At 34.7% G+C, this 19,823-nt stretch overlaps 2 long non-coding RNA genes across 2 annotated transcripts; one reads left to right on the forward strand and one right to left on the reverse strand.

Moving 5' to 3' along the window:
- Positions 1-733: 733 nt before the first annotated feature.
- On the forward strand, positions 734-3,779 carry LOC129436794 (uncharacterized). Its single transcript, XR_012370903.1, has 4 exons — positions 734-1,235; positions 1,450-1,553; positions 2,871-2,942; positions 3,032-3,779. It is a non-coding gene; the product is annotated as an uncharacterized lncRNA (long non-coding RNA).
- A 7,947-nt stretch (positions 3,780-11,726) lies between these two features.
- Positions 11,727-16,068, reverse strand: LOC141365937 (uncharacterized). Its single transcript, XR_012370904.1, has 2 exons — positions 14,422-16,068; positions 11,727-12,416 (listed from the first exon to the last, which is right to left on the reverse strand). It is a non-coding gene; the product is annotated as an uncharacterized lncRNA (long non-coding RNA).
- Between the last annotated feature and the right edge of the window lie 3,755 nt (positions 16,069-19,823).

Consider the following 19,823-nt stretch of genomic DNA (forward strand, 5'->3'; position numbering starts at 1 on the left):
AATTACACTTTTTAAAAGTATGCTAAACTCAAGTATACTTTTAATGTATTTCTAAAAAGTGCACTAGATGTAAGCTGGTAATAATTATATCTTTAATTACACTTTTTATAAGTATGCTAAACTCAAGCATACTTTATATGTATTCCTAAAAAGTGCACTAGAGGTACGCTGGTAATAATTATATCTTTAATTACACTTTTAAAAAGTATGCTAAACTCAAGCATACTTTTAATGTATTTCTAAAAAGTGCACTAGAGGTACGCTGGTAATAAATATATCTTTAATTACACTTTTAAAAAGTATGCTAAACTCAAGCATACTTTTAATGTATTTATAAAAACTGCACTAGAGGTACACTAGTAATAAATATATCTTTAATTACACTTTTTATAAGTATGCTAAACTCAAGCATACTTTATATGTATTCCTAAAAAGTGCACTAGAGGTACGCTGGTAATAATTATATCTTTAATTACACTTTTTATCAGTATGCTAAACTCATGCATACTTTTAATGTATTTCTAAAAAGTGCACTAGAGGTACACTGGTAATAAATATATCTTTAATTACACTTTAAAAAAGTATGCTAAACTCAAGCATACATTTAAGATATATTTTTTCCCAGCGTACCTCTAGTGCTCTTTTTAGAAATATCTTAAATTACACATTTAAAAAAATAAATGTTAAACACAAGCATACTTTTACAGAAGTTTTAGAGGTTTTACAGAAGTTTTAGTGAAAAAAACATATACTTTTAAAAAACATGTACATTAATTTTAATAGGCTAACATTGCAATTTCAACATCATATCATTGAACGTGCATTATATAATAATTTTACAAAGTTAATCCACATACATTTGTTAGTGTTTATATTCAAACAAGACACGTGACGGACGTGACTAAACCTCATTGGTTCTTGGGATTCAGTACGTCACATTGGCTTCCTGATTCAGTTGTTTGATACACAACGTGCGTGATCGTTGGTAAATGTGGATTAAAAGTTGAAACTAAAACTGTTAAATTATATATAGTGATCATCAGAGGACAACGCGATTCACATGGATTACTTCGGCGATGTTTTTATAGTTGTTGCGATTAACTTTTTGAAATGTGAGCAGTTTTTAGTTCAAGTATCAAGTGGATCTGACATCGAGGGGAAATATAACGTTACGTTTCTTGGATTTCATTAAAGTACCTCGGTTTTTGTTTGAAGATGAATGAGAGAACATGAGGGTAAGTTAAGTGATGACAGATTTTTGCTTTTTAGATTTTAGTGAACTATTAAATAAGTAGAACATTTAGTATTACAGTATGTCTTAATTTGAACCCAGCTTCTTCAAGCGTTTATGTTGTGTGGCTTTTGGAACATAATTTTTTTTTGAGTAAAGTAAAGCATTTAATTTTTCTCGTTGTATTTCAGAAATCATAACAGCCTGTCTTTTTTTAGCACAGCGGCATTCAAATTGACCAATCAGAGCCGAGAATTTCTAATAAGTCAAAGTAGAGATGAACAGATGAAGATACGGCCCATAAAAATACTTATTCTTGCTGGTAAGTTTTTAGTTCTACAGTATTCGTATAACATTTAGATCACTTTTACCTTTTTCTAATGCTATTGTTTAAAGAGTAACTAAACCCTAAACCAACTTCTTTTAGTTAATGATCTGTAAGAATGATGCTTTATTAGTGTAAGTTTTTTGACATTTGGATATAAAGTGTTTCAATACTACAATATATGGTGTAAAAACGTCTGAGTGCTGCCCTCTTCAGGTTGAACGGTGGCTACTGCAGTTGAATTTTCCTATTGGATGTTGGGTCCAAAAAATATGTCGTGACTAACCAGGTTCAAACTCACTACACCCTTGTTACGATCTCACCACACACTTGGTACAAGCTTAGTTCGTCCTCTCTATCTCCGTTGGGATCTGCCAACTTTTCTTGCATTTTTTCAAATATTGCCAGTGGGTGGAGTCAGGCTCTGACCAGGGGTTTAGTTACGCTTTCATGCAATGCTAGTACTAGACTAAAAGGTATGTTTGTCTTCTCTGAAAATAACATCTGTGGTTATGAATTTTACCATAGTCTTTTTTGCTTTGTTTTTTACATTCTCTAATATTTCAAGATACTAACTCAAAAATAACCAAGTAAAAATGTTTTGACAATCAGCGTGAATATACCACAATAAAACAGTAAAACTCAGAACAGAACTCTGAATGTCACATTTTACACTATCAGCATCATATCATAATATGTAATTCTGTTCGTTTTGCTTTTTCCTCATATAGCAGTAACAGTGAGATCTCACTTGTCTCTCTTATTTTACCTGACACTTTTAGACAACATTACAAAGACAATATTTTACTAATGTGATTAGCCTGCTGGACGAATTGTAAAAAAACAGCACAATGTAAGCACTGCTAGTACAGGCTAGCTGAATATATCCTAATGATTACATAGATAAGACACATAAAAAACTTGCAACCTTTCTCAGTTTGCACATCTGGACAATTCTTCACACATCATAGGTTGTAAATTTGGGTAAATCCAGCAAATGAGTAAATTTTAGCAATTCTGCTGTCACTCTGCTTTAAATCTCCCGTATCAGAAACTTAAACTTGAGTCAAACGTGGAAGTTAAGCGTGCATAGAGTGCATTGGCATGACTTCTGATTTCCTTTATTCTCCTTAAACAGAGGCGAACTTTTCTTGTAAGCAAGACCACAATAGACATGTCAATGGAAAATGCCCTTGGTTAAAATAAAACACAATGATCAAAGTAAAGCATATCCTGTACACACAGGTTGCATTATATCAGTGTCAGTGAGTTAAGCCTCCTATAACCCTACTGTATGTTCAATGTAACTTGTAGAGTGCCATGTAGCGACGGATCAAACGGACACTCATGTCAAGCTTGATGAGGACACAGTCAAAGCTTTAAAAGGTAAACTGAGGAGTTAACAAAATTCTAATGCGTATCTATGTTCATTAATTATTGGTTAATTTTGTATATATTCTGTTTCCTTTTAAAAGACCTTGTGATTAAGTCTTCAGTGTCTGAATAGCAAGAAGTGGTGACCCTCCACTTAAACGTGACATTTAAACTGCTCTGTGTTTTGGTTCAACCATTTGCAGGTTTATCTCGAGTTAGTTCAAATGCACTTCTGCATTTTGTCCAGTAACTTTTTGTTTAGAGAATTACATTATTATGATTATATGAATATTCAATGGTTGCATATTCATAGTGTACTTTTCATATTGATGTATAAATGTTCCACAATTTTATAAAAGTAGCTCATTGCATTTCACTGATCTTTGTTTTATATTGTAAAATCATTTCAATAGCAGTAAATACATACTTAGTTGTTTCTTTAACATTTAATTAGTTGTTAATGATGGAAGAAACAGTATCATTTTAGAATGAGTTAAAACATGTTTTGGTTGCAAACAGGTAAAATACTACATATATAACATTCTAATAGTATACTGTACTGTAATTCAAATGTCACATACAGTACATTAGAAATGATTTATTTTATGTATACAAATGTGTGGGCAATATATTATTATTTCATTTTGTATGCTATATTATTTATGTAATATTATTATATCTGAAATTATTAAATTATATTTATAAATGTTTAAAAGGTGGCTTCAAATGTGCTTCAAGTTGAAACTGAATACAGTTTTAGAAAATAGCACAGTTGACTACACTTAGATTGTCTTAAGTTTGTCTTAACAAGTACTAAATACTACTTTTTACTATATTAAGCACAATTTACTGCACAAAAATAAAGCGCTTTTTGTACCTTAAGGTTGTGAACTTACAGTGTATTTTAGTGAACTTTTTCACCTGGGAATACATTTGGTATATTATTTTAACATACTACTAGTATATTTTAAAGTAGATTCGTAAATGTTTAAAGGTGGGTTCAAGTTGTAATTAAAGATATTTTTTTAATACAGACCTAGTATATTAAAATGACATTTTAGTTCAACTTCATGGTGTCTCAAAATAGCACAGTTGAGTACACTAAGATGGTCTTAAGTTCATCTTAAAAAGTACTTAATACTACTTTTTAGTATACTAAGTTCAAAATTAGTGTGCGAAAATAGAGCACTTTTAGTATAATGTGGAAAGTGTACTTAAATAGTGTATTTAAGTGAACTTTTTTCACCTAGGAATACATTTGGAATATTATTTTAACATACCATTAGTATACTTTAAAGTATATTTAAAAATGCTTAAGGGTGGGTTGAAGTGTATTTTAAGTTATAATTAAATATATATTTTTTAAATACAGACATAGTATGTTAAAAATACATTTTAGTTCAACTTCATGGTCTCTCAAAATAGCACAGTTGAGTACACTAAGATGGTATAAAGTTCATCTTAAGAAGTACTAAGTTCTACTTTTTAGTATACTAAGTTCAAAATTAGTGTGCGAAAATAGAGCACTTTTAGTATAATGTGGAAAGTGTACTTAAATAGTATATTTTAGTGAACTTTTTTCACCTGGGAATACATTTGGAATATTATTTTAACATACCATTAGTATACTTTAAAGTATATTTAAAAATGCTTAAAGGTGGGTTCAAGTGTACTTCAAGTTATAATTAAATATATTTTTTTTAAATACAGACCCAGTATGTTAAAAATACATTTTAGTTCAACTTCATGGTGTCTCAAAATAGCACAGTTGAGTACACTAAGATGGTATTAAGTTCATCTTAAGAAGTACTAAATACTACTTTTTAGTATATTAAGTTCAAAATTAGTGTGCGAAAATAGAGCACTTTTAGTATATTGTGAAAAAGTGTACTAAGTGTACTTAAATAAAGTGTATTTTAGTGCACTTTTTTTTCACCTGGGTATTTAAAAAGTGTCTCATATTTGTAGTGGAAATGTAACATACATTTCGAATTTGGTGCCTATTTGACTGAAAAAAGGAGTGTTTGTAGTCTCACCCCCTCAACAAAGATATTTTGGACTTCCTTCTTTCAATGATGCAAAATGATGATTTTTACATCATTGAAAGAAGGAAGTGCAACACTGAAATCTGTATTTCTCCTGTCTCAGGAAATGATGCACGACCATTCAAAAACATGACTGGGGTTCTAAAGATACAAAGCTTAATACAAATGGGTGAAGTGTCCCTTTAGATTTAAAGTGATTGACTGTGTCTGATTCACAGACATGAGTTGGCAAATCATTTCAGAGCTTAGACACATTTGATATTCTAGGAATAATTAAGAGACCAGAATTTTGCGACCGCAGTGTACGTGTTGGATTGTATTCTGATATTAATTCTTTAAGATACGGAGGTGCTGGGCCATTTAAGGTTTTATAGGTGATTAATAGTATTTTTAATTGTATGCGATATTTGACTGGTAGTCAGCATGACATGGGCATGAATTAAAACAAGATTAAGTATTAAACTTACATAAATTTAACACAGAAACCTCTTCAGCGTCAGCAAGGTCGACCAAATGGTACATGACCTCTGTAAACACAAACATGGATAGACATCATATTAAAAAAGAAGGCAATCATACAACTTTAAAATATATTTTGACTCCAAGCTTCTTTACAACAGCATCTAACGTTAGTTTATCTTTAACTTAAAGTGAAGCTTGCTTGGTTACTAAACAGAATAAGTTAAAGCTATTAAAACAGGCTTGCAAAATAAGCAGCATCTATCAGAACTACAGCAATGAGCTTTTAAACAACAGAAGATCGTCTATATCGTTTAAAATAGCAGAAAGAGCCATTTGCTACAGTTAGCAACACAATCTTCAACACAAGTAATCTTGCAGTTTTATTTTTAAAGTTTGAAACATCGAATTGATTCGTTTATCAGGCATTTTGCATGTAACTTTGCTCACTGAAAAACCGCATGTTGAACTTCCTAACGTTAACGTTACTGTGTACAGTGTATACTCTTAATGTTTCCTGTGTGTGCTTTAAATTAAAACACTTCTCGCATAAAGACAAAAATAGTCACAGTGAAGAACAAAACCTCAGCCGTACTGTTTAGCATGAAAACGAAGACAGAGTCAGTAGCGGTTTGAAATAATGCCGTTGATCCTGATTGGTGGGAATGAATGGGTGGGTGCAGGTGCATTCTGGGAATTGGAGTTTTTTGCCCTGGCGTTCTTACATGCTGTAGATGTAAATTGACTACGAATTCCAAGATGCATTGGATGTTAAAATGTGTTTTTTTTCATTATTCATTATTTTTTCATTATCCGCTGCTGACACTTTATGTACTTTTTATAATCTGCATTTTCACACTGATTTGTTCTTTATACCTTATCAATAATAAAAATATAAAATATTTGTATAAAATGCATAACGTTTACAAAACATGTTTAGTTGACAAACATGTTGACAGTTATTTTGAGTGATGCTCAGATCTTCTTAAATAAAAAAACTTTATGAATTAAATTACATTAGCATAATATTACATGTATTTAGTAAATGCACTTGTAGATATACAGTCTTGTTCAAAATAATAGCAGTACAATGTGACTAACCAGAATAATCAAGGTTTTTAGTATATTTTTTATTGCTACGTGGCAAACAAGTTACCAGTAGGTTCAGTAGATTCTCAGAAAACAAACAAGACCCAGCATTCATGATATGCACACTCTTAAGGCTGTGCAATTGGGGTATTAGTTGAAAGGGGTGTGTTCAAAAAAATAGCAGTGTCTACCTTTGACTGTACAAATTCAAAACTATTTTGTACAAACATTTTTTTTCTGTGATTTAGCAATCCTGTGAATCACTAAACTAATATTTAGTTGTATGACCACAGTTTTTTAAAACTGCTTGACATCTGTGTGGCATGGAGTCAACCAACTTGTGGCACCTCTCAGCTGTTATTCCACTCCATGATTCTTTAACAACATTCCACAATTCATTCACATTTCTTGGTTTTGCTTCAGAAACAGCATTTTTGATATCACCCCACAAGTTCTCAATTGGATTAAGGTCTGGAGATTGGGCTGGCCACTCCATAACATTAATTTTGTTGGTTTGGAACCAAGACTTTGCCCGTTTACTAGTGTGTTTTGGGTCATTGTCTTGTTGAAACAACTATTTCAAGGGGATGTCCTCTTCAGCATAGGGCAACATGACCTCTTCAAGTATTTTAACATATGCAAACTGATCCATGATCCCTGGTATGCGATAAATAGGCCCAACACCATAGTAGGACAAACATGCCCATATCATGCTCCATGCTTCACTGTCTTCACTGTGTACTGTGGCTTGAATTCAGAGTTTGGGGGTCGTCTCACAAACTGCCTGTGGACCTTGGACCCAAAAAGAACAATTTTACTCTCATCAGTCCACAAAATGTTCCTCCATTTCTCTTTAGGCCAGTTGATGTGTTCTTTGGCAAATTGTAACCTCTTCTGCACATGCCTTTTTTTTAACAGAGGGACTTTGCGGGGGATTCTTGAAAATAGATTAGCTTCACACAGACGTCTTCTAACTGTCACAGTACTTACAGGTAACTCCAGACTGTCTTTGATCATCCTGGAGGTGATCATTGGCTGAGCCTTTGCCATTCTGGTTATTCTTCTATCCATTTTGATGGTTGTCTTCCGTTTTCTTCCACGTCTCTCTGGTTTTGCTCTCCATTTTAAGGCATTGGAGATCATTTTAGCTGAACAGCCTATCATTTTTTGCACCTCTTTATAGGTTTTCCCCTCTCCAATCAACTTTTTAATCAAAGTACGCTGTTCTTCTGAACAGTGTCTTGAACGAACCATTTTCTCAGCTTTCAAATGCATGTTCAACAAGTCTTGGCTTCATCCTTAAATAGGGGCCACCTGATTCACACCTGTTTCTTCACAAAATTGATGACCTCAGTGATTGAATGCCACACTGCTATTTTTTTGAACACACCCCTTTCAACTAATTCAACTACTTGCCCAATTGCACAGCCTTAAGAGCGTGCATATCATGAATGCTGGGTCTCATTTGTTTTCTGAGAATCTACTGAACCTACTGGTAACTTGTTTGCCACGTAGCAATAAAAAAATATACTAAAAACCTTGATTATTCTGGTTAGTCACATTGTACTGCTATTATTTTGAACAAGACTGTATAATGTTTTTATCCAGTTTTTATGTTATGTGATGCCTCGAACCCCCCACCCAGCTTTCAAAACAGCTCTCTCACAACCAGCACTCCTCACATCCAGCTGTGAGGATTCCTGGAAACTTTCACCAGTTCCTATATACACAAGGTTTCTGGATGTTTCACGAGTTTACTTCTGAGTATTACGTTTCCAAGCACTCTGCCTCATTTATCTGACAAACCTAAAGTTTAGCAGGGATTTCCCATCCGTATTTGTCCGGATACAGCTCTTTTCATGCAGTGTATACATTTTATTATTCTAACGTATTTTATGAAAGTACTCTGATATGCAACTAAAAATACACTTATTTTAGAGTGTACCGTATAAAGTGTACAGAAGTCACACTTCTAATGAAGTGAGATCACAGTACACTTTAAAAAAGTTAATTAACAATTAATTTCCAAAAAATATACTTCCCATAAGTATATTGAATTGTCACTCTAAGTATGTCAAATTTAATACACTTAAAAAAAATAAACTTCTATACAATTTAAAATACATTGACAACAAAGTACACTTTCAAAAAGTACATTTTAAAAATAATTGAATTACTGGTAAATTAGTATACTTATTTTTTGGACTCTTAAGTTGAACTTAATTACATCTTTTTTGAAGTATACTTTCAAAAAGTACATTTAAAAGATAATTGAATTACTGGTAAATTAATATACTTATTTTTTGGACTCTTAAGTTGAACTTAATTACATATTTTTTGAAGTATACTTTCAAAAAGTACATTTAAAAGATAATTGAATTACTGGTAAATTAGTATACTTATTTTTTGGACTCTTAAGTTGAACTTAATTACATCTTTTTTGAAGTATACTTTCAAAAAGTACATTTAAAAGATAATTGAATTACTGGTAAATTAGTATATTTATTTTTTGGACTCTTAAGTTGAACTTAATTACATCTTTTTTGAAGTATACTTTCAAAAAGTACATTTAAAAGATAATTGAATTACTGGTAAATTAGTATACTTATTTTTTTGGACTGTTAAGTTGAACTTAATTATATCTTTTTGGAAGTATACTTTTAAAAAGTATATATTAAATACTCTTTAAATTAAGTACAACAAGTAGAAGCATACTTGTTTTATACTTCATGTACTTCAATCATATTTCTAATACACTAAAGTATACTACTTTTTTACCTGGGTCTTGCCAATGGTGACATCATGTGCATACCCTCTATAGAGGGTTTTCATCTATGTCACAGTTTGGTCATTTATCCGGATGCGCAGCCATGTTGGAGATACTCAGATATAAACAACAACATTGATTGCATGGTTAAAGGAGTATTCATGATGTTGTCCTACTAATTTTTTATGTGAAAACCACAGGAAAAACTTGTTATAGTGATAGTTGGAATGCGAAATCATACAGAGAATGACTTGGTAAGCAGGAAAGGGGCAATATTTTGATCAACCAAAGTAATTAGGCAGTAAAGATCCGTAAGCGATGGCACTTTGGTCGTGGACTGAGAATGTTAACAGCATTTGTGTTTTTATTCCTATTTCTTAATATGTAACTAACTTTGTAGTGTAATAGTTTCCACTCATAGGTATATTATGTTGCAGTTGGTAAAATACTTGGTTAAAATCTGATTTTTATCTAATTTCTTTATCTACTTTAATAGTACAAGATTTACAAATTTTTGTAAAATGTTACGTTCAGTAGTTATTCCTTAAATGGCCCTATATTCATGGTGTCCAGATAAAAATACAACTTGTGGGTTAGGAAGAACAAACACAAATGTTTTCAACATTTTTGCCCTTAATATTCTGGTACAGTTTGGCCAACCACAAGCACCTCCTTTCATCTGACAGTTTTTTGCCCACTTCTACTTCATTTGTTGTAACATTTTCAGCAGCAAAAATGTGCGAGGGGCGTTTGGTTCAATGGCGTTGTTTACACTTAGTATCTCCAATATTGCCGACTTCTGGATTGAGATATATTGTTTGATGTAATTATATCCAAGTAGCACACAAAGGGCACTTTTCTCGTTGTGACCTCAGCTTAGACAGTCTATAATGATCAGTGATGTATGTTGCTATGGAATTATATTTGTGTCAAATTAAACGCACGCAACTTTTGCAAAAACAAACAAAAATATACATTAATAAAAGAAAAAAACACTTTGAAAATAAAAACACTTTGAAAATAAAAACAATCAACTAACTAGCAAAAAAATTAACATCATCTTTAAATATACTGCATTCTTTGTTTATGGTTTTCTTAGTTTCACTTTCACTAAACATAGTTTTGAATGTGCTGCAAGTGTTTTCGTTTTCGCTTTCCAAGTTTTCGTTTGCGCTTCGCAAATTTACGTTCTCCATTTTGACACAAACCTCTCGTGAGGGGCGGGCTTGGTTCGCTCTTATTGGCTTGTGAGATTTTGATTGACAGCTCATTGAACCAGAACCCCGGAACAGAAGGTGGCGGTAGTGCACAAATAAGCTGGATGCCAATCGGTGTTAAAAATAACAAGAAGAAGATGATCGGACTCTGTATCTGCAAGAAGTCTAAACAAACGGTAATAAGAGTATATTAAAGAACATTAATGATAAAACACGGATATTTTACACATCAGCAGAAGAATAACAATAGTTCAAGATGAGTAATCGGGAGACTCACGGTCCGGAGCATCAACACCATCCTCCTTGGTCGGACAATCAAGGCAGCATGAGGTAAGTTTGTAATAACTATCAAAATAAATAAATAATCCCACTGCAAGTTTTATTCATGTGCTGCTGGGGAGGTTTTTGCTGTAAGCCTTGCAAAGGGTGGCCAGCTTCAAAATTTCAGGGTTTTAATGTTAACCTTGTCTATAAACTTGCGGTTTTCTAAAGCAACAATTAGTTACAAACAAGTTATACATTTTCAAGTATTTGTGTTTAATGATTATTGTGCTATATGTAGTGATGTCATTAAATGCTTATTGTTTATATTACTGCCCTAGACGGCGAAACTCAGGATGAGGCAGCACTTTCTGTCCCACGAGTGATGCAGTGGTTGACAGGCAAAACACCTTCAAAATAACTGAGTTTGATCACACATGCATGCACCAAAGGCCAAGCAAATGAATTTAAAGAAAGAATGAAAACAGCAGTGCAACATGATGCTTACTTTGACAGAGTATCGGTTGTAATGAACTCAAATGTCTAGACAAAATGTTTCTCCCAATAGTAATGTCTTTTTATCATTTATAGATGCTGTTTAACAGTTGTTAATGATTTTACATGCATCTGAATGGTTTACAGAGTCTTAAAGGGATAGTTCACCCAAAAATGAAAATTCTGTTATCATTTACCCAGCCTCATGTTGTTGTAAACCTGTTTAAGTTTCTTTATTCTGCTGAGAAGACATTTCGATAAATGGTGTTAGGCACACAGGAGAGTGTACCCACTGACGTCTAAAGTACAAATAATATCTAAGGAAGTCAATGGGTACAGTCTCATGTGTGCTAACCATCATTTATTAAAATGTCTTCTTTTTCTAAAATGTCTTGTGTTCAGCAGAATAAAGAAACAACATGGAGATGGGATGAGGATGACAAAAAACACTTGTGATTGTACATGCTACTAAATGGTTTAAAAAGTCTTAAATACTTTTGTTACAAAAAGTTATTTCTCAAAATAAATGATTGAATGGTTTAAAGTGATTTTCTTATGAATTATTACACAACAGAAAATGGAAGACAGTAAATTTTCTATGTCATGTGATGTTTAAACACACCAACAGAAAGCAGTTTCTAATCTAATCATCCATATGCCGATATATAACATGCATAACGTCTTGCATTGCATTTGTCCTTCATGTTCAGCTGCGTTGACTCTCAGATATGTAAAGCACAGGCTGGCAGACGCAGTGAGAAGGCATGATATATAAAGATAAATTACCAGCCCAACGGTATAAAGTGTTGGCATGAATAACCCTGCAGATGCATATGAACCTGAACACAATAAGAGGGGAAGCCCAGCAGTCAGAGATGTGTCTCCATTGTGATTACAAATGGGAAATTGTTTTAAAGGAAAAGTACATCTGTGAACCAACTTCATCTTTCAAACATAAAAATGACTTTTACAATTTAAATGGAGCACAGTCTTTGGATGACATCGACTGTGTGTTGGTATAACTCCTGGACATTCAATGGTGATATCAAAGGCTTTTGGTCAGACAAAGGACAATAGATCTCTGGCACCATGACCACACCATCATCCTCTGTGACAATGTCAACAATGTCCTCTTAAAAAGTTGTTCCACCATCTGAAAAAGAAACAATGTGTTATAATGCTAACCAAATTTAGTTTGATAGATTTCTAAGGACCCATAATTACATAATGCCAAAGTAACTATATGCAAGTACATGAATGTCAAGAATAAAAATCCTGATATTTACTTCATGTCATTCCAATCTCATGTAACATAGGCCCTATTTACACATGGTATTCAGGGGTGTGATTCTTCCGGAAAAATCCGGAATTCCTGCTTTTACGACCTGAAAATGAGGCTTTCGTGAATCATGCAAATCCATTTTTTTGTGTTTATGTGGGGGGGGGTTGCAAGGCACCGTTATAAATGACCGCATATCACTCCGTAAGTAGTCTGTTTATTTGTCACGATCGAACTTCAATTCAAAGCAGAGCTCACCAAAGAGCTTGCAGTCAGGTCCGGCGTGTGGTCTTGGCTGCGAATAAAAAAAAGCATGCGTTTGCCAACAAATAGAATGAAAGGAACACATCTTTCACTCTCAACCAAACTAACAAACTAGCCAATCAGAAGTAGAATGGGGAGGGGTCTTTGAGGTGTGGCTGAGATCCAGCTTTAGATGCCGCGCGGCCGCGGAGAAGTCATAACAAGTTAACGTTGTCAGCAGGATGAAGAGTATGTATATGAAGCCTAGGCTAGGTAAGACGACCTATTTGATAAAGGACTTGAATCAGTGGCGCTGGGCATGGATAGAAGGAATAGGCAGAGACAAACAGCATTTTAGTAGTAAGAAATTAAGAGAACCTGCCAGGTGTTTGGTGCTTTTACAAAACTGTCCGTTTCAAATTAGACCGCTATATGCCAGTAATGTAAATATCAGATTTCTCGTCGACATGAAATGCTGTCTCGCAGTATCAATATAAAGTTGTGTTTGTGTCAAAATGTTTGCTTGCAATATTATTCTGTAATCACTAACGTTAACGCACGCATATAAGTTACGCGAATCAGATCCAAGTTCATCCTGACGAACACACGCCTGTATTTGCTCCTCTTCATGGCTTGTGAATCTGGCAGTAATGCTTGCGATTACAGAATAATATAATGTGTGTGTGTGTGTGTGTGTGTGTGTGCGCGCGCGTGTGCGGGTGAAACGCGTAGCTCGGCTGTGCCAAAAGAACTATGCAAAAGACAAATGGACTTGACTGCCTTTCCAGAAGGTCACAACATTTGAATTAAGTAACTTTAATGTTACTGTATCCACTTTAAATTCAGCGTTCAAATGTTGTAATCAATAATTAATCTGTATTAAATGTCCCCTCTAATTATTCTATAAACATTAAACATGTTTTGACCAATGGCAAATCTCATTTATCATGTTTTGTATGTGGTTTGTGTGCCTTATTATTATTATTATTATTATTATTATTATTATTATTATTATCATATGCAACCAAAGATTTTACTAAAAGGGCACAAATTTGTTTACAAGAACATAAAAATCCTCATAGATCTAGTCACTTATTTGTACTCTCAAAATGCACCGCATTGATGTATTTACCATTAAAAGCACAAAATGATTTGGTTCAGTTTGATGCAGTTGCAAGGCTACATAATGGTCAGGGTGGCACTTGCCCATGCTGATTGACGATTGGCCACTCAGATCGATCAAGTTTGAGCTCAAATTATATTTTAACTGTATTTCATTATATATATATATATGTGTGCGTGCGTGCGTATGTATGTCGCCACGTCATGGTAGGTGTGCCGTATATTTTCCTGCTTTTTTGTCCTTTGCCAATCACACCTATGGGTATTGGATGAGTCTTGAGCCACATTTGCTTTAAGGGGAAGGGGACACCACACTACTTACTATGATAATGAGTAATGACTTTGTAAAAAAGTGTCGGGGGAAGGATGTATTATTACAGTGTTGTTTTTTTGTTGTTGTTTATTAATAGTTTAATGTCATGCCATCTACCCCGCTAGAATTCTGAATTTAAAAAAAGATGAAAAATGAAACATTTATTCTTGATAAATATTCTAAAATTAAATCTGGTCTTACAAAATAGGTGCAGTTCACCTGCCGAATCAAGCACTGTCACTTCTTCCATTGCAGTTCTTCATAGTACAAGAGACGGCTGACCAAACATCACACCATAGAGGCTCAATTCTAAAAAAAAAAAAAAGAGAGAGAAGTATGGTCAAATCGTAGCTTATAAATTTTTTTTGTCCATAGTAAATCATCATGTGAAGTATTATGGAAACCAAATAAGTGGCATTTCTACATTAAGGGCAGGTAGGCTGAATACCACCAGATGTGGTGCAGATATGCACTTTTAGAGTGCTGGTAAGGCATAAAAAAAATAAGTTTGGTTCTGGTTGGTTGTCAGTTTAGGTCATGGGTCGGTAGGGATTTTATTTTATTTTTTTATTTTTTTTCAGTGGCAGCAAGGGATAGGTAGGAAATTGTTAAATTTTTTAATTGAATAGCGGATATATGAGGTGACTTTGGCTATATTGCGTGTTTGTCTCACGCAGCGCAGCACGTCTCCATGGATTATCTCTTTTGTCATAATCAGGATTTGACATTAACTTTTTTGCTCACCAGCCAAAGTGGCTAGTTTTTCAAAGTTACTAGCCACTCAGCATTTTCACTGGTCAAATGTTGCTGGTAAAATCAATTTTATATGATTAAACTTGACTTTGGCATCCTAAAATGACTTTAATTCGAGCTAATTTACTTGCTAAATTAGATGCAGACTGAATTTCAAATGCAGTCTGACTACCCGAATTAAGACAACATTTATTAGCTGGTATATAGCTGGTATATCAGTATAGATCATATCATATATTTAGGTGAAAAACATGCTAGTAAGTAAGGCATAAATAGATTAACTTTGAATGAATATATTAAAAGTAGAGCAGGGGTGTAGAAGAAACACTAATTCTAAACTGAAAAGATAAACACAAAACCCATCGACAACCACTTTAAATATTTATTAACACTCTGGGGTCGACGGTGGCGCGGGCGCCGCAAAGTCTTTATTTTTTAATCACTCCGCAAAGAGAGTTAGATAACTCTGCTGATTTTGGTCATACAGACATTATTTATACATCATTTAAAACGTTAAAGTGTCTAGTTTTTTTCTGTCCACTCCCAATAAAAACAGAATGTTGTGCTTTTCGCAAAATTAAGAAAATAAACATGATGCGTGTTTTGTTCTCTCTCCCTCAGTGAAGTCCTTTCAGAAACACGTCAGAAAAATTAACTGTAACTTAAGGAATACTTGTCATATCAACAAAAGATACATATCTACATAATGCTTGGAATGTCTGCTTTTGGAAGATGTAAGTGAAATCGAAAACAAATATTGTAATTCGTTGTTAACTGTGTTAGAAGAGGGAGATGTACCGTCTTTCTCGTGTTCCTGCATTATCTATAATGAGCCACGCCCCGCTCCATTGAAGAGAAGAGCAGAGATCATCCATATTCATTAGTCAACCCCAGTCAAGACTCCGTCTCTGTAGCCATTCAGTCAGTGGCAGTGCTGTGTTGAGTTTTAATCCAAGTGTTGGTGACATGACATCTACTTGTTTACTCAGACTGTAACTTAAGTTATCTCCAGACGCGAGTGTGTGTGCTTCATCAAACAGACGCGATCGACGTCCAAACGCACACACAAATAACTTACCTCATATTTGACGCGCTTTGTGGTATCATGATATGCGATTGTAAACATCACATCTACTTGTTTACTCGCGCCTAAAGTTATCTCCAAACAGACGCGATTGCGTGTGCTTCGTCAGTGACGCGAATGTCCAAACGCACACACAAACACGATGCCTCATATTTGACGCGCTTTGTGGTATTCTTATAAAAGGTGCCATTGCAAACATCACATCTACTTGTTTACTCGCGCATAAAGTTATCTCCAAAAAGACGCGAGTGTGTGCTTCGTCAGTGTGACGGGATCGAGGTCCAAACGCACACAAAAACACAAGATGCCTCATATTTGACGCGCTTTGTGGTAAAATTATAAAGTATGCTCTCTCGCCTGTAAATACAAGTTATCTCCAGGCGCTTTATATGTTTTCTTTGTGCTTCCGTCAGACGCGGTTGACGGCCAAACGCACACACAAACACACAATGCCTCATATTTGATGCACTTTTGTATTAAGACGGATCTAAACACATCTAAAACCCTGTTTGTTCGCGTATATCTCTACACGGTAAGTTTATTTAACGCAGGATCACGCATGGGAAGGCATTTCTTTTGTGTTGCTTTCACAAACAAACACGTAACAAGGCGTCGTCTTACTGCCTAAAGGCATTATGCAGCAGCTCATTATGCAAGTGTTTTGTTCTTCAGCTGTCAATCACAGATTATTCAAGAGCTTCCAGCCTCCTTGCATATTGCCTTCCTAACCAAAAAGTGACTTTGAAATTGTAAATCAATATTATTGTCTTATGTAAATGAGTAAGCAGAATGATTTTCACATCATTTTAAAGAAAAAACTCTAGACTACAAGATCCTGTATTGAAAAGTCTTGGGAAAACATGTTTAGTATGAGTTTTTTTGACTTATATCAGTCATTTAAAAATTTAGCTTTTTCAAAAACCACGCATAAACATTTTTCTCTCAAAAAAACAAACATGTACATACATGTTGATCATATAATATAGTAGCCCAGTTTGTGCTGAACACAGTGTTAAAAGACTTTTGCCATTATTATGTTTTTAAGCAACTGAAAAAAGCACAAATGTCAGTGCATGTCAAAACTTCTCCAGGGCCCTAAAAACCCCTTAGACCCCAGAGGGTTAACAACAGCAGTAAATACTGTCAAGAAATGTGCATTAATTTTACTGTCAGCTAGTTTATGCAGATGTATTTTATAAGCTTAATCATGGTTACTGATAAAAGTGATTTAAGACTTTTTAATGACAAATGTTGAGAGGGCATTATTGTAACATTAAAATGATGCGCAAACCTCTCAGCTGGCGGGTTTTCTTTGATTTCGTGTGCATTCAGGTATGTGCTAAATTTCTCTTCGCTCTTGCCCTGAGAGTTTGCACGCAATTTATATCTAATCAATCACTTCCATGCAATTGTTTTATCTTTCCCGAAGTGTGTATGCGCTCAGACTGCGTCCTCTTGTGCATTCGCAAATCCATCAGCTCTCGCGCGCTCTCTGGAAGGTGACGCTTTGGTCCGCAACGCCCCGCTGATCGCGTGCGCGTCTCTCAACAAACGGTCTCTCTGCGTTGCGCTGGATGCAGAGTGCTCATGGAAGTTGTCGCATTGCGTATTGTTTATCATTTCGCATAACTTTTAAGAAAACTACAATAAAAAAATTATATTCAACCTGGCAAAGTGGCTAGTGGGATTGGCTGTCTTACCCGCCATGGCCGAAATCTACCCGCATTTGGCGGGTGTTAATGTGAAGCCCTGGTCATAATACCATAAATTCAAATATTATAATTCACTTTCTGACCGCAAAAATGAGCCTTGGTTTGTCCTCTCTGGAAGAGAAAAGCCCACTTGCATATCGTTGTTCAGCTCGTCTTTTTTGGTCTGTAAGTTACAACTTTCGGCGGGCGCAAAAGATTACGTTGCTGTGCACGAAAAAGCATCTCGAATGCACACCAAAAGTTACCAGTGCTTTTGTAAGTGACGACAACGATGTGTGAACGATTGTGTTAACGACCGTATAGCTGCCTTGTTTTTAGCATTGCTAGAGGACGTTGCATCGCGTGCTTTACAAAAGCAGTGCTGTACTAAAAGGTAAATTATAGTTCACCTCAAAGTTTTTTTATTTGTGTATTTATTTAATGTGTATTATTTCTTCCCCAAGCTCATAAAATAAATTTGGGTCGCACATAAATTGGCAGGGTCGGTCGGAAACCGGAACCAAACAATTTTTTTTTTAATGCCTAATACACCTCATTTCAAAGAGAGCTTTCTGTCCCACCAGTAACAGCAAACATGACTACCACTTTCAAAGGCTTAATTTTAACCTTATGTAGCACGGTGCTCTTGTAAACGTGCATTAAAGATTAATTGATTTGAATTAAATTTGATTTAAACGTAACATACCCTGCAAAATATGTTCTCACACATGAATTCTATGCTGAACTTGTTACATTTCAAATCTAATGAAAACATCAACTAAAAACACCTAAAAATATACCAAAGCCCTTTTAAATAGGTATTTTATATACAGAGAACAACATGAACTAGTTCAGTGCCTGGAGAAATGACACTCTTTGGTCCTGATAAGTAATATAAAAAGAAAAGCGGAATTAGGCTAAAATCTTACATTTGTTTTTGTATGGACAATAATAAAGATAGACTTGTTTACCTAACCACAACTAAAGAAATATCATTATCTTTGCATTTCACATATCCATATTGTAAGCCTAACATATGTGCCAAAGTAGACTATGGAACAAATGGTCTGTTACGTAACGATCTTTGCTCTGCTTTGAGAAACACATCTGTTGCAGTCTTCACATGAATAAAACTTGCAGTGGAATTATTCTATTTATTTTTATAGTTATTACAAACTTACCTCATGCTGCCTCAATTGTCCGGCCGGGGAGGATGGTGTTCATGCTCCGGACCGTGAGCCTCCCGATAACTCACCTTGAACTATTGTTGTTCTTCTGCTGATGTGTGGAGTGTCCGTGTTTTATCATTGATGTTCTTTGGTGTGCTCTTGTTGCCGTTTGTTTGGACTTCTTGCGGCTCCGGAGTCCGATCGTCTTCTTCTTGTTGTTTTTGGCAGCGGTTGGCGTCCGGCTTGTTTGTGCGCTGCCGCCGCCTTCTGTTCCGGGGTTCTGGTTCAATGAGCTGTCAATCAAAATCTCACAAGCCAATAAGAGCGAACCGCTGCTAAGCCCGCCCCTCACGAGAGGTTTGTGTCAAAATGGAGAACGTAAATTTGCGAAGCGCAAACGAAAACTTGGAAAGCGAAAACGAAAACACTTGCAGCACATTCAAAACTATGTTTAGTGAAAGTGAAACTTAGAAAACCATAAACAAAGAATGCAGTATATTTAAAGATGATGTTAATTTTTTCTTGCTAGTTAGTTGATTGTTTTTATTTTCAAAGTGTTTTTTTTTTCTTTTATCAATGTATATTTTTGTTTGTTTTTGCAAAAGTTGCGTGCGTTTAATTTGACACAAATATAATTCCATATGTTGCAGGGTTCAGAGTGTAACGCCAAAAGTTAAAATTACATTTAAATTTTTTTATTAAACATGACTTCTGGTCTCTTTCCCTGTGTATAGCAGTGTTGCTATGCTAATTTGCATGCTTCTCTGAAGAGGGTCTTTGCTTTTAGTATCCTAACTGTATTTGCAGTTTCTGTATCGGACCCTATCAGATCCTCTGTGAATACCATTTTGTTGCATTAGCAGCCAGCCTCGTTTCACATGATGTTTAAAAGCCCAGGTGTGTGTT

This window comes from Misgurnus anguillicaudatus, chromosome 8, assembly GCF_027580225.2.
Source record: "Misgurnus anguillicaudatus chromosome 8, ASM2758022v2, whole genome shotgun sequence".
Lineage (NCBI taxonomy): Eukaryota > Metazoa > Chordata > Actinopteri > Cypriniformes > Cobitidae > Misgurnus > Misgurnus anguillicaudatus.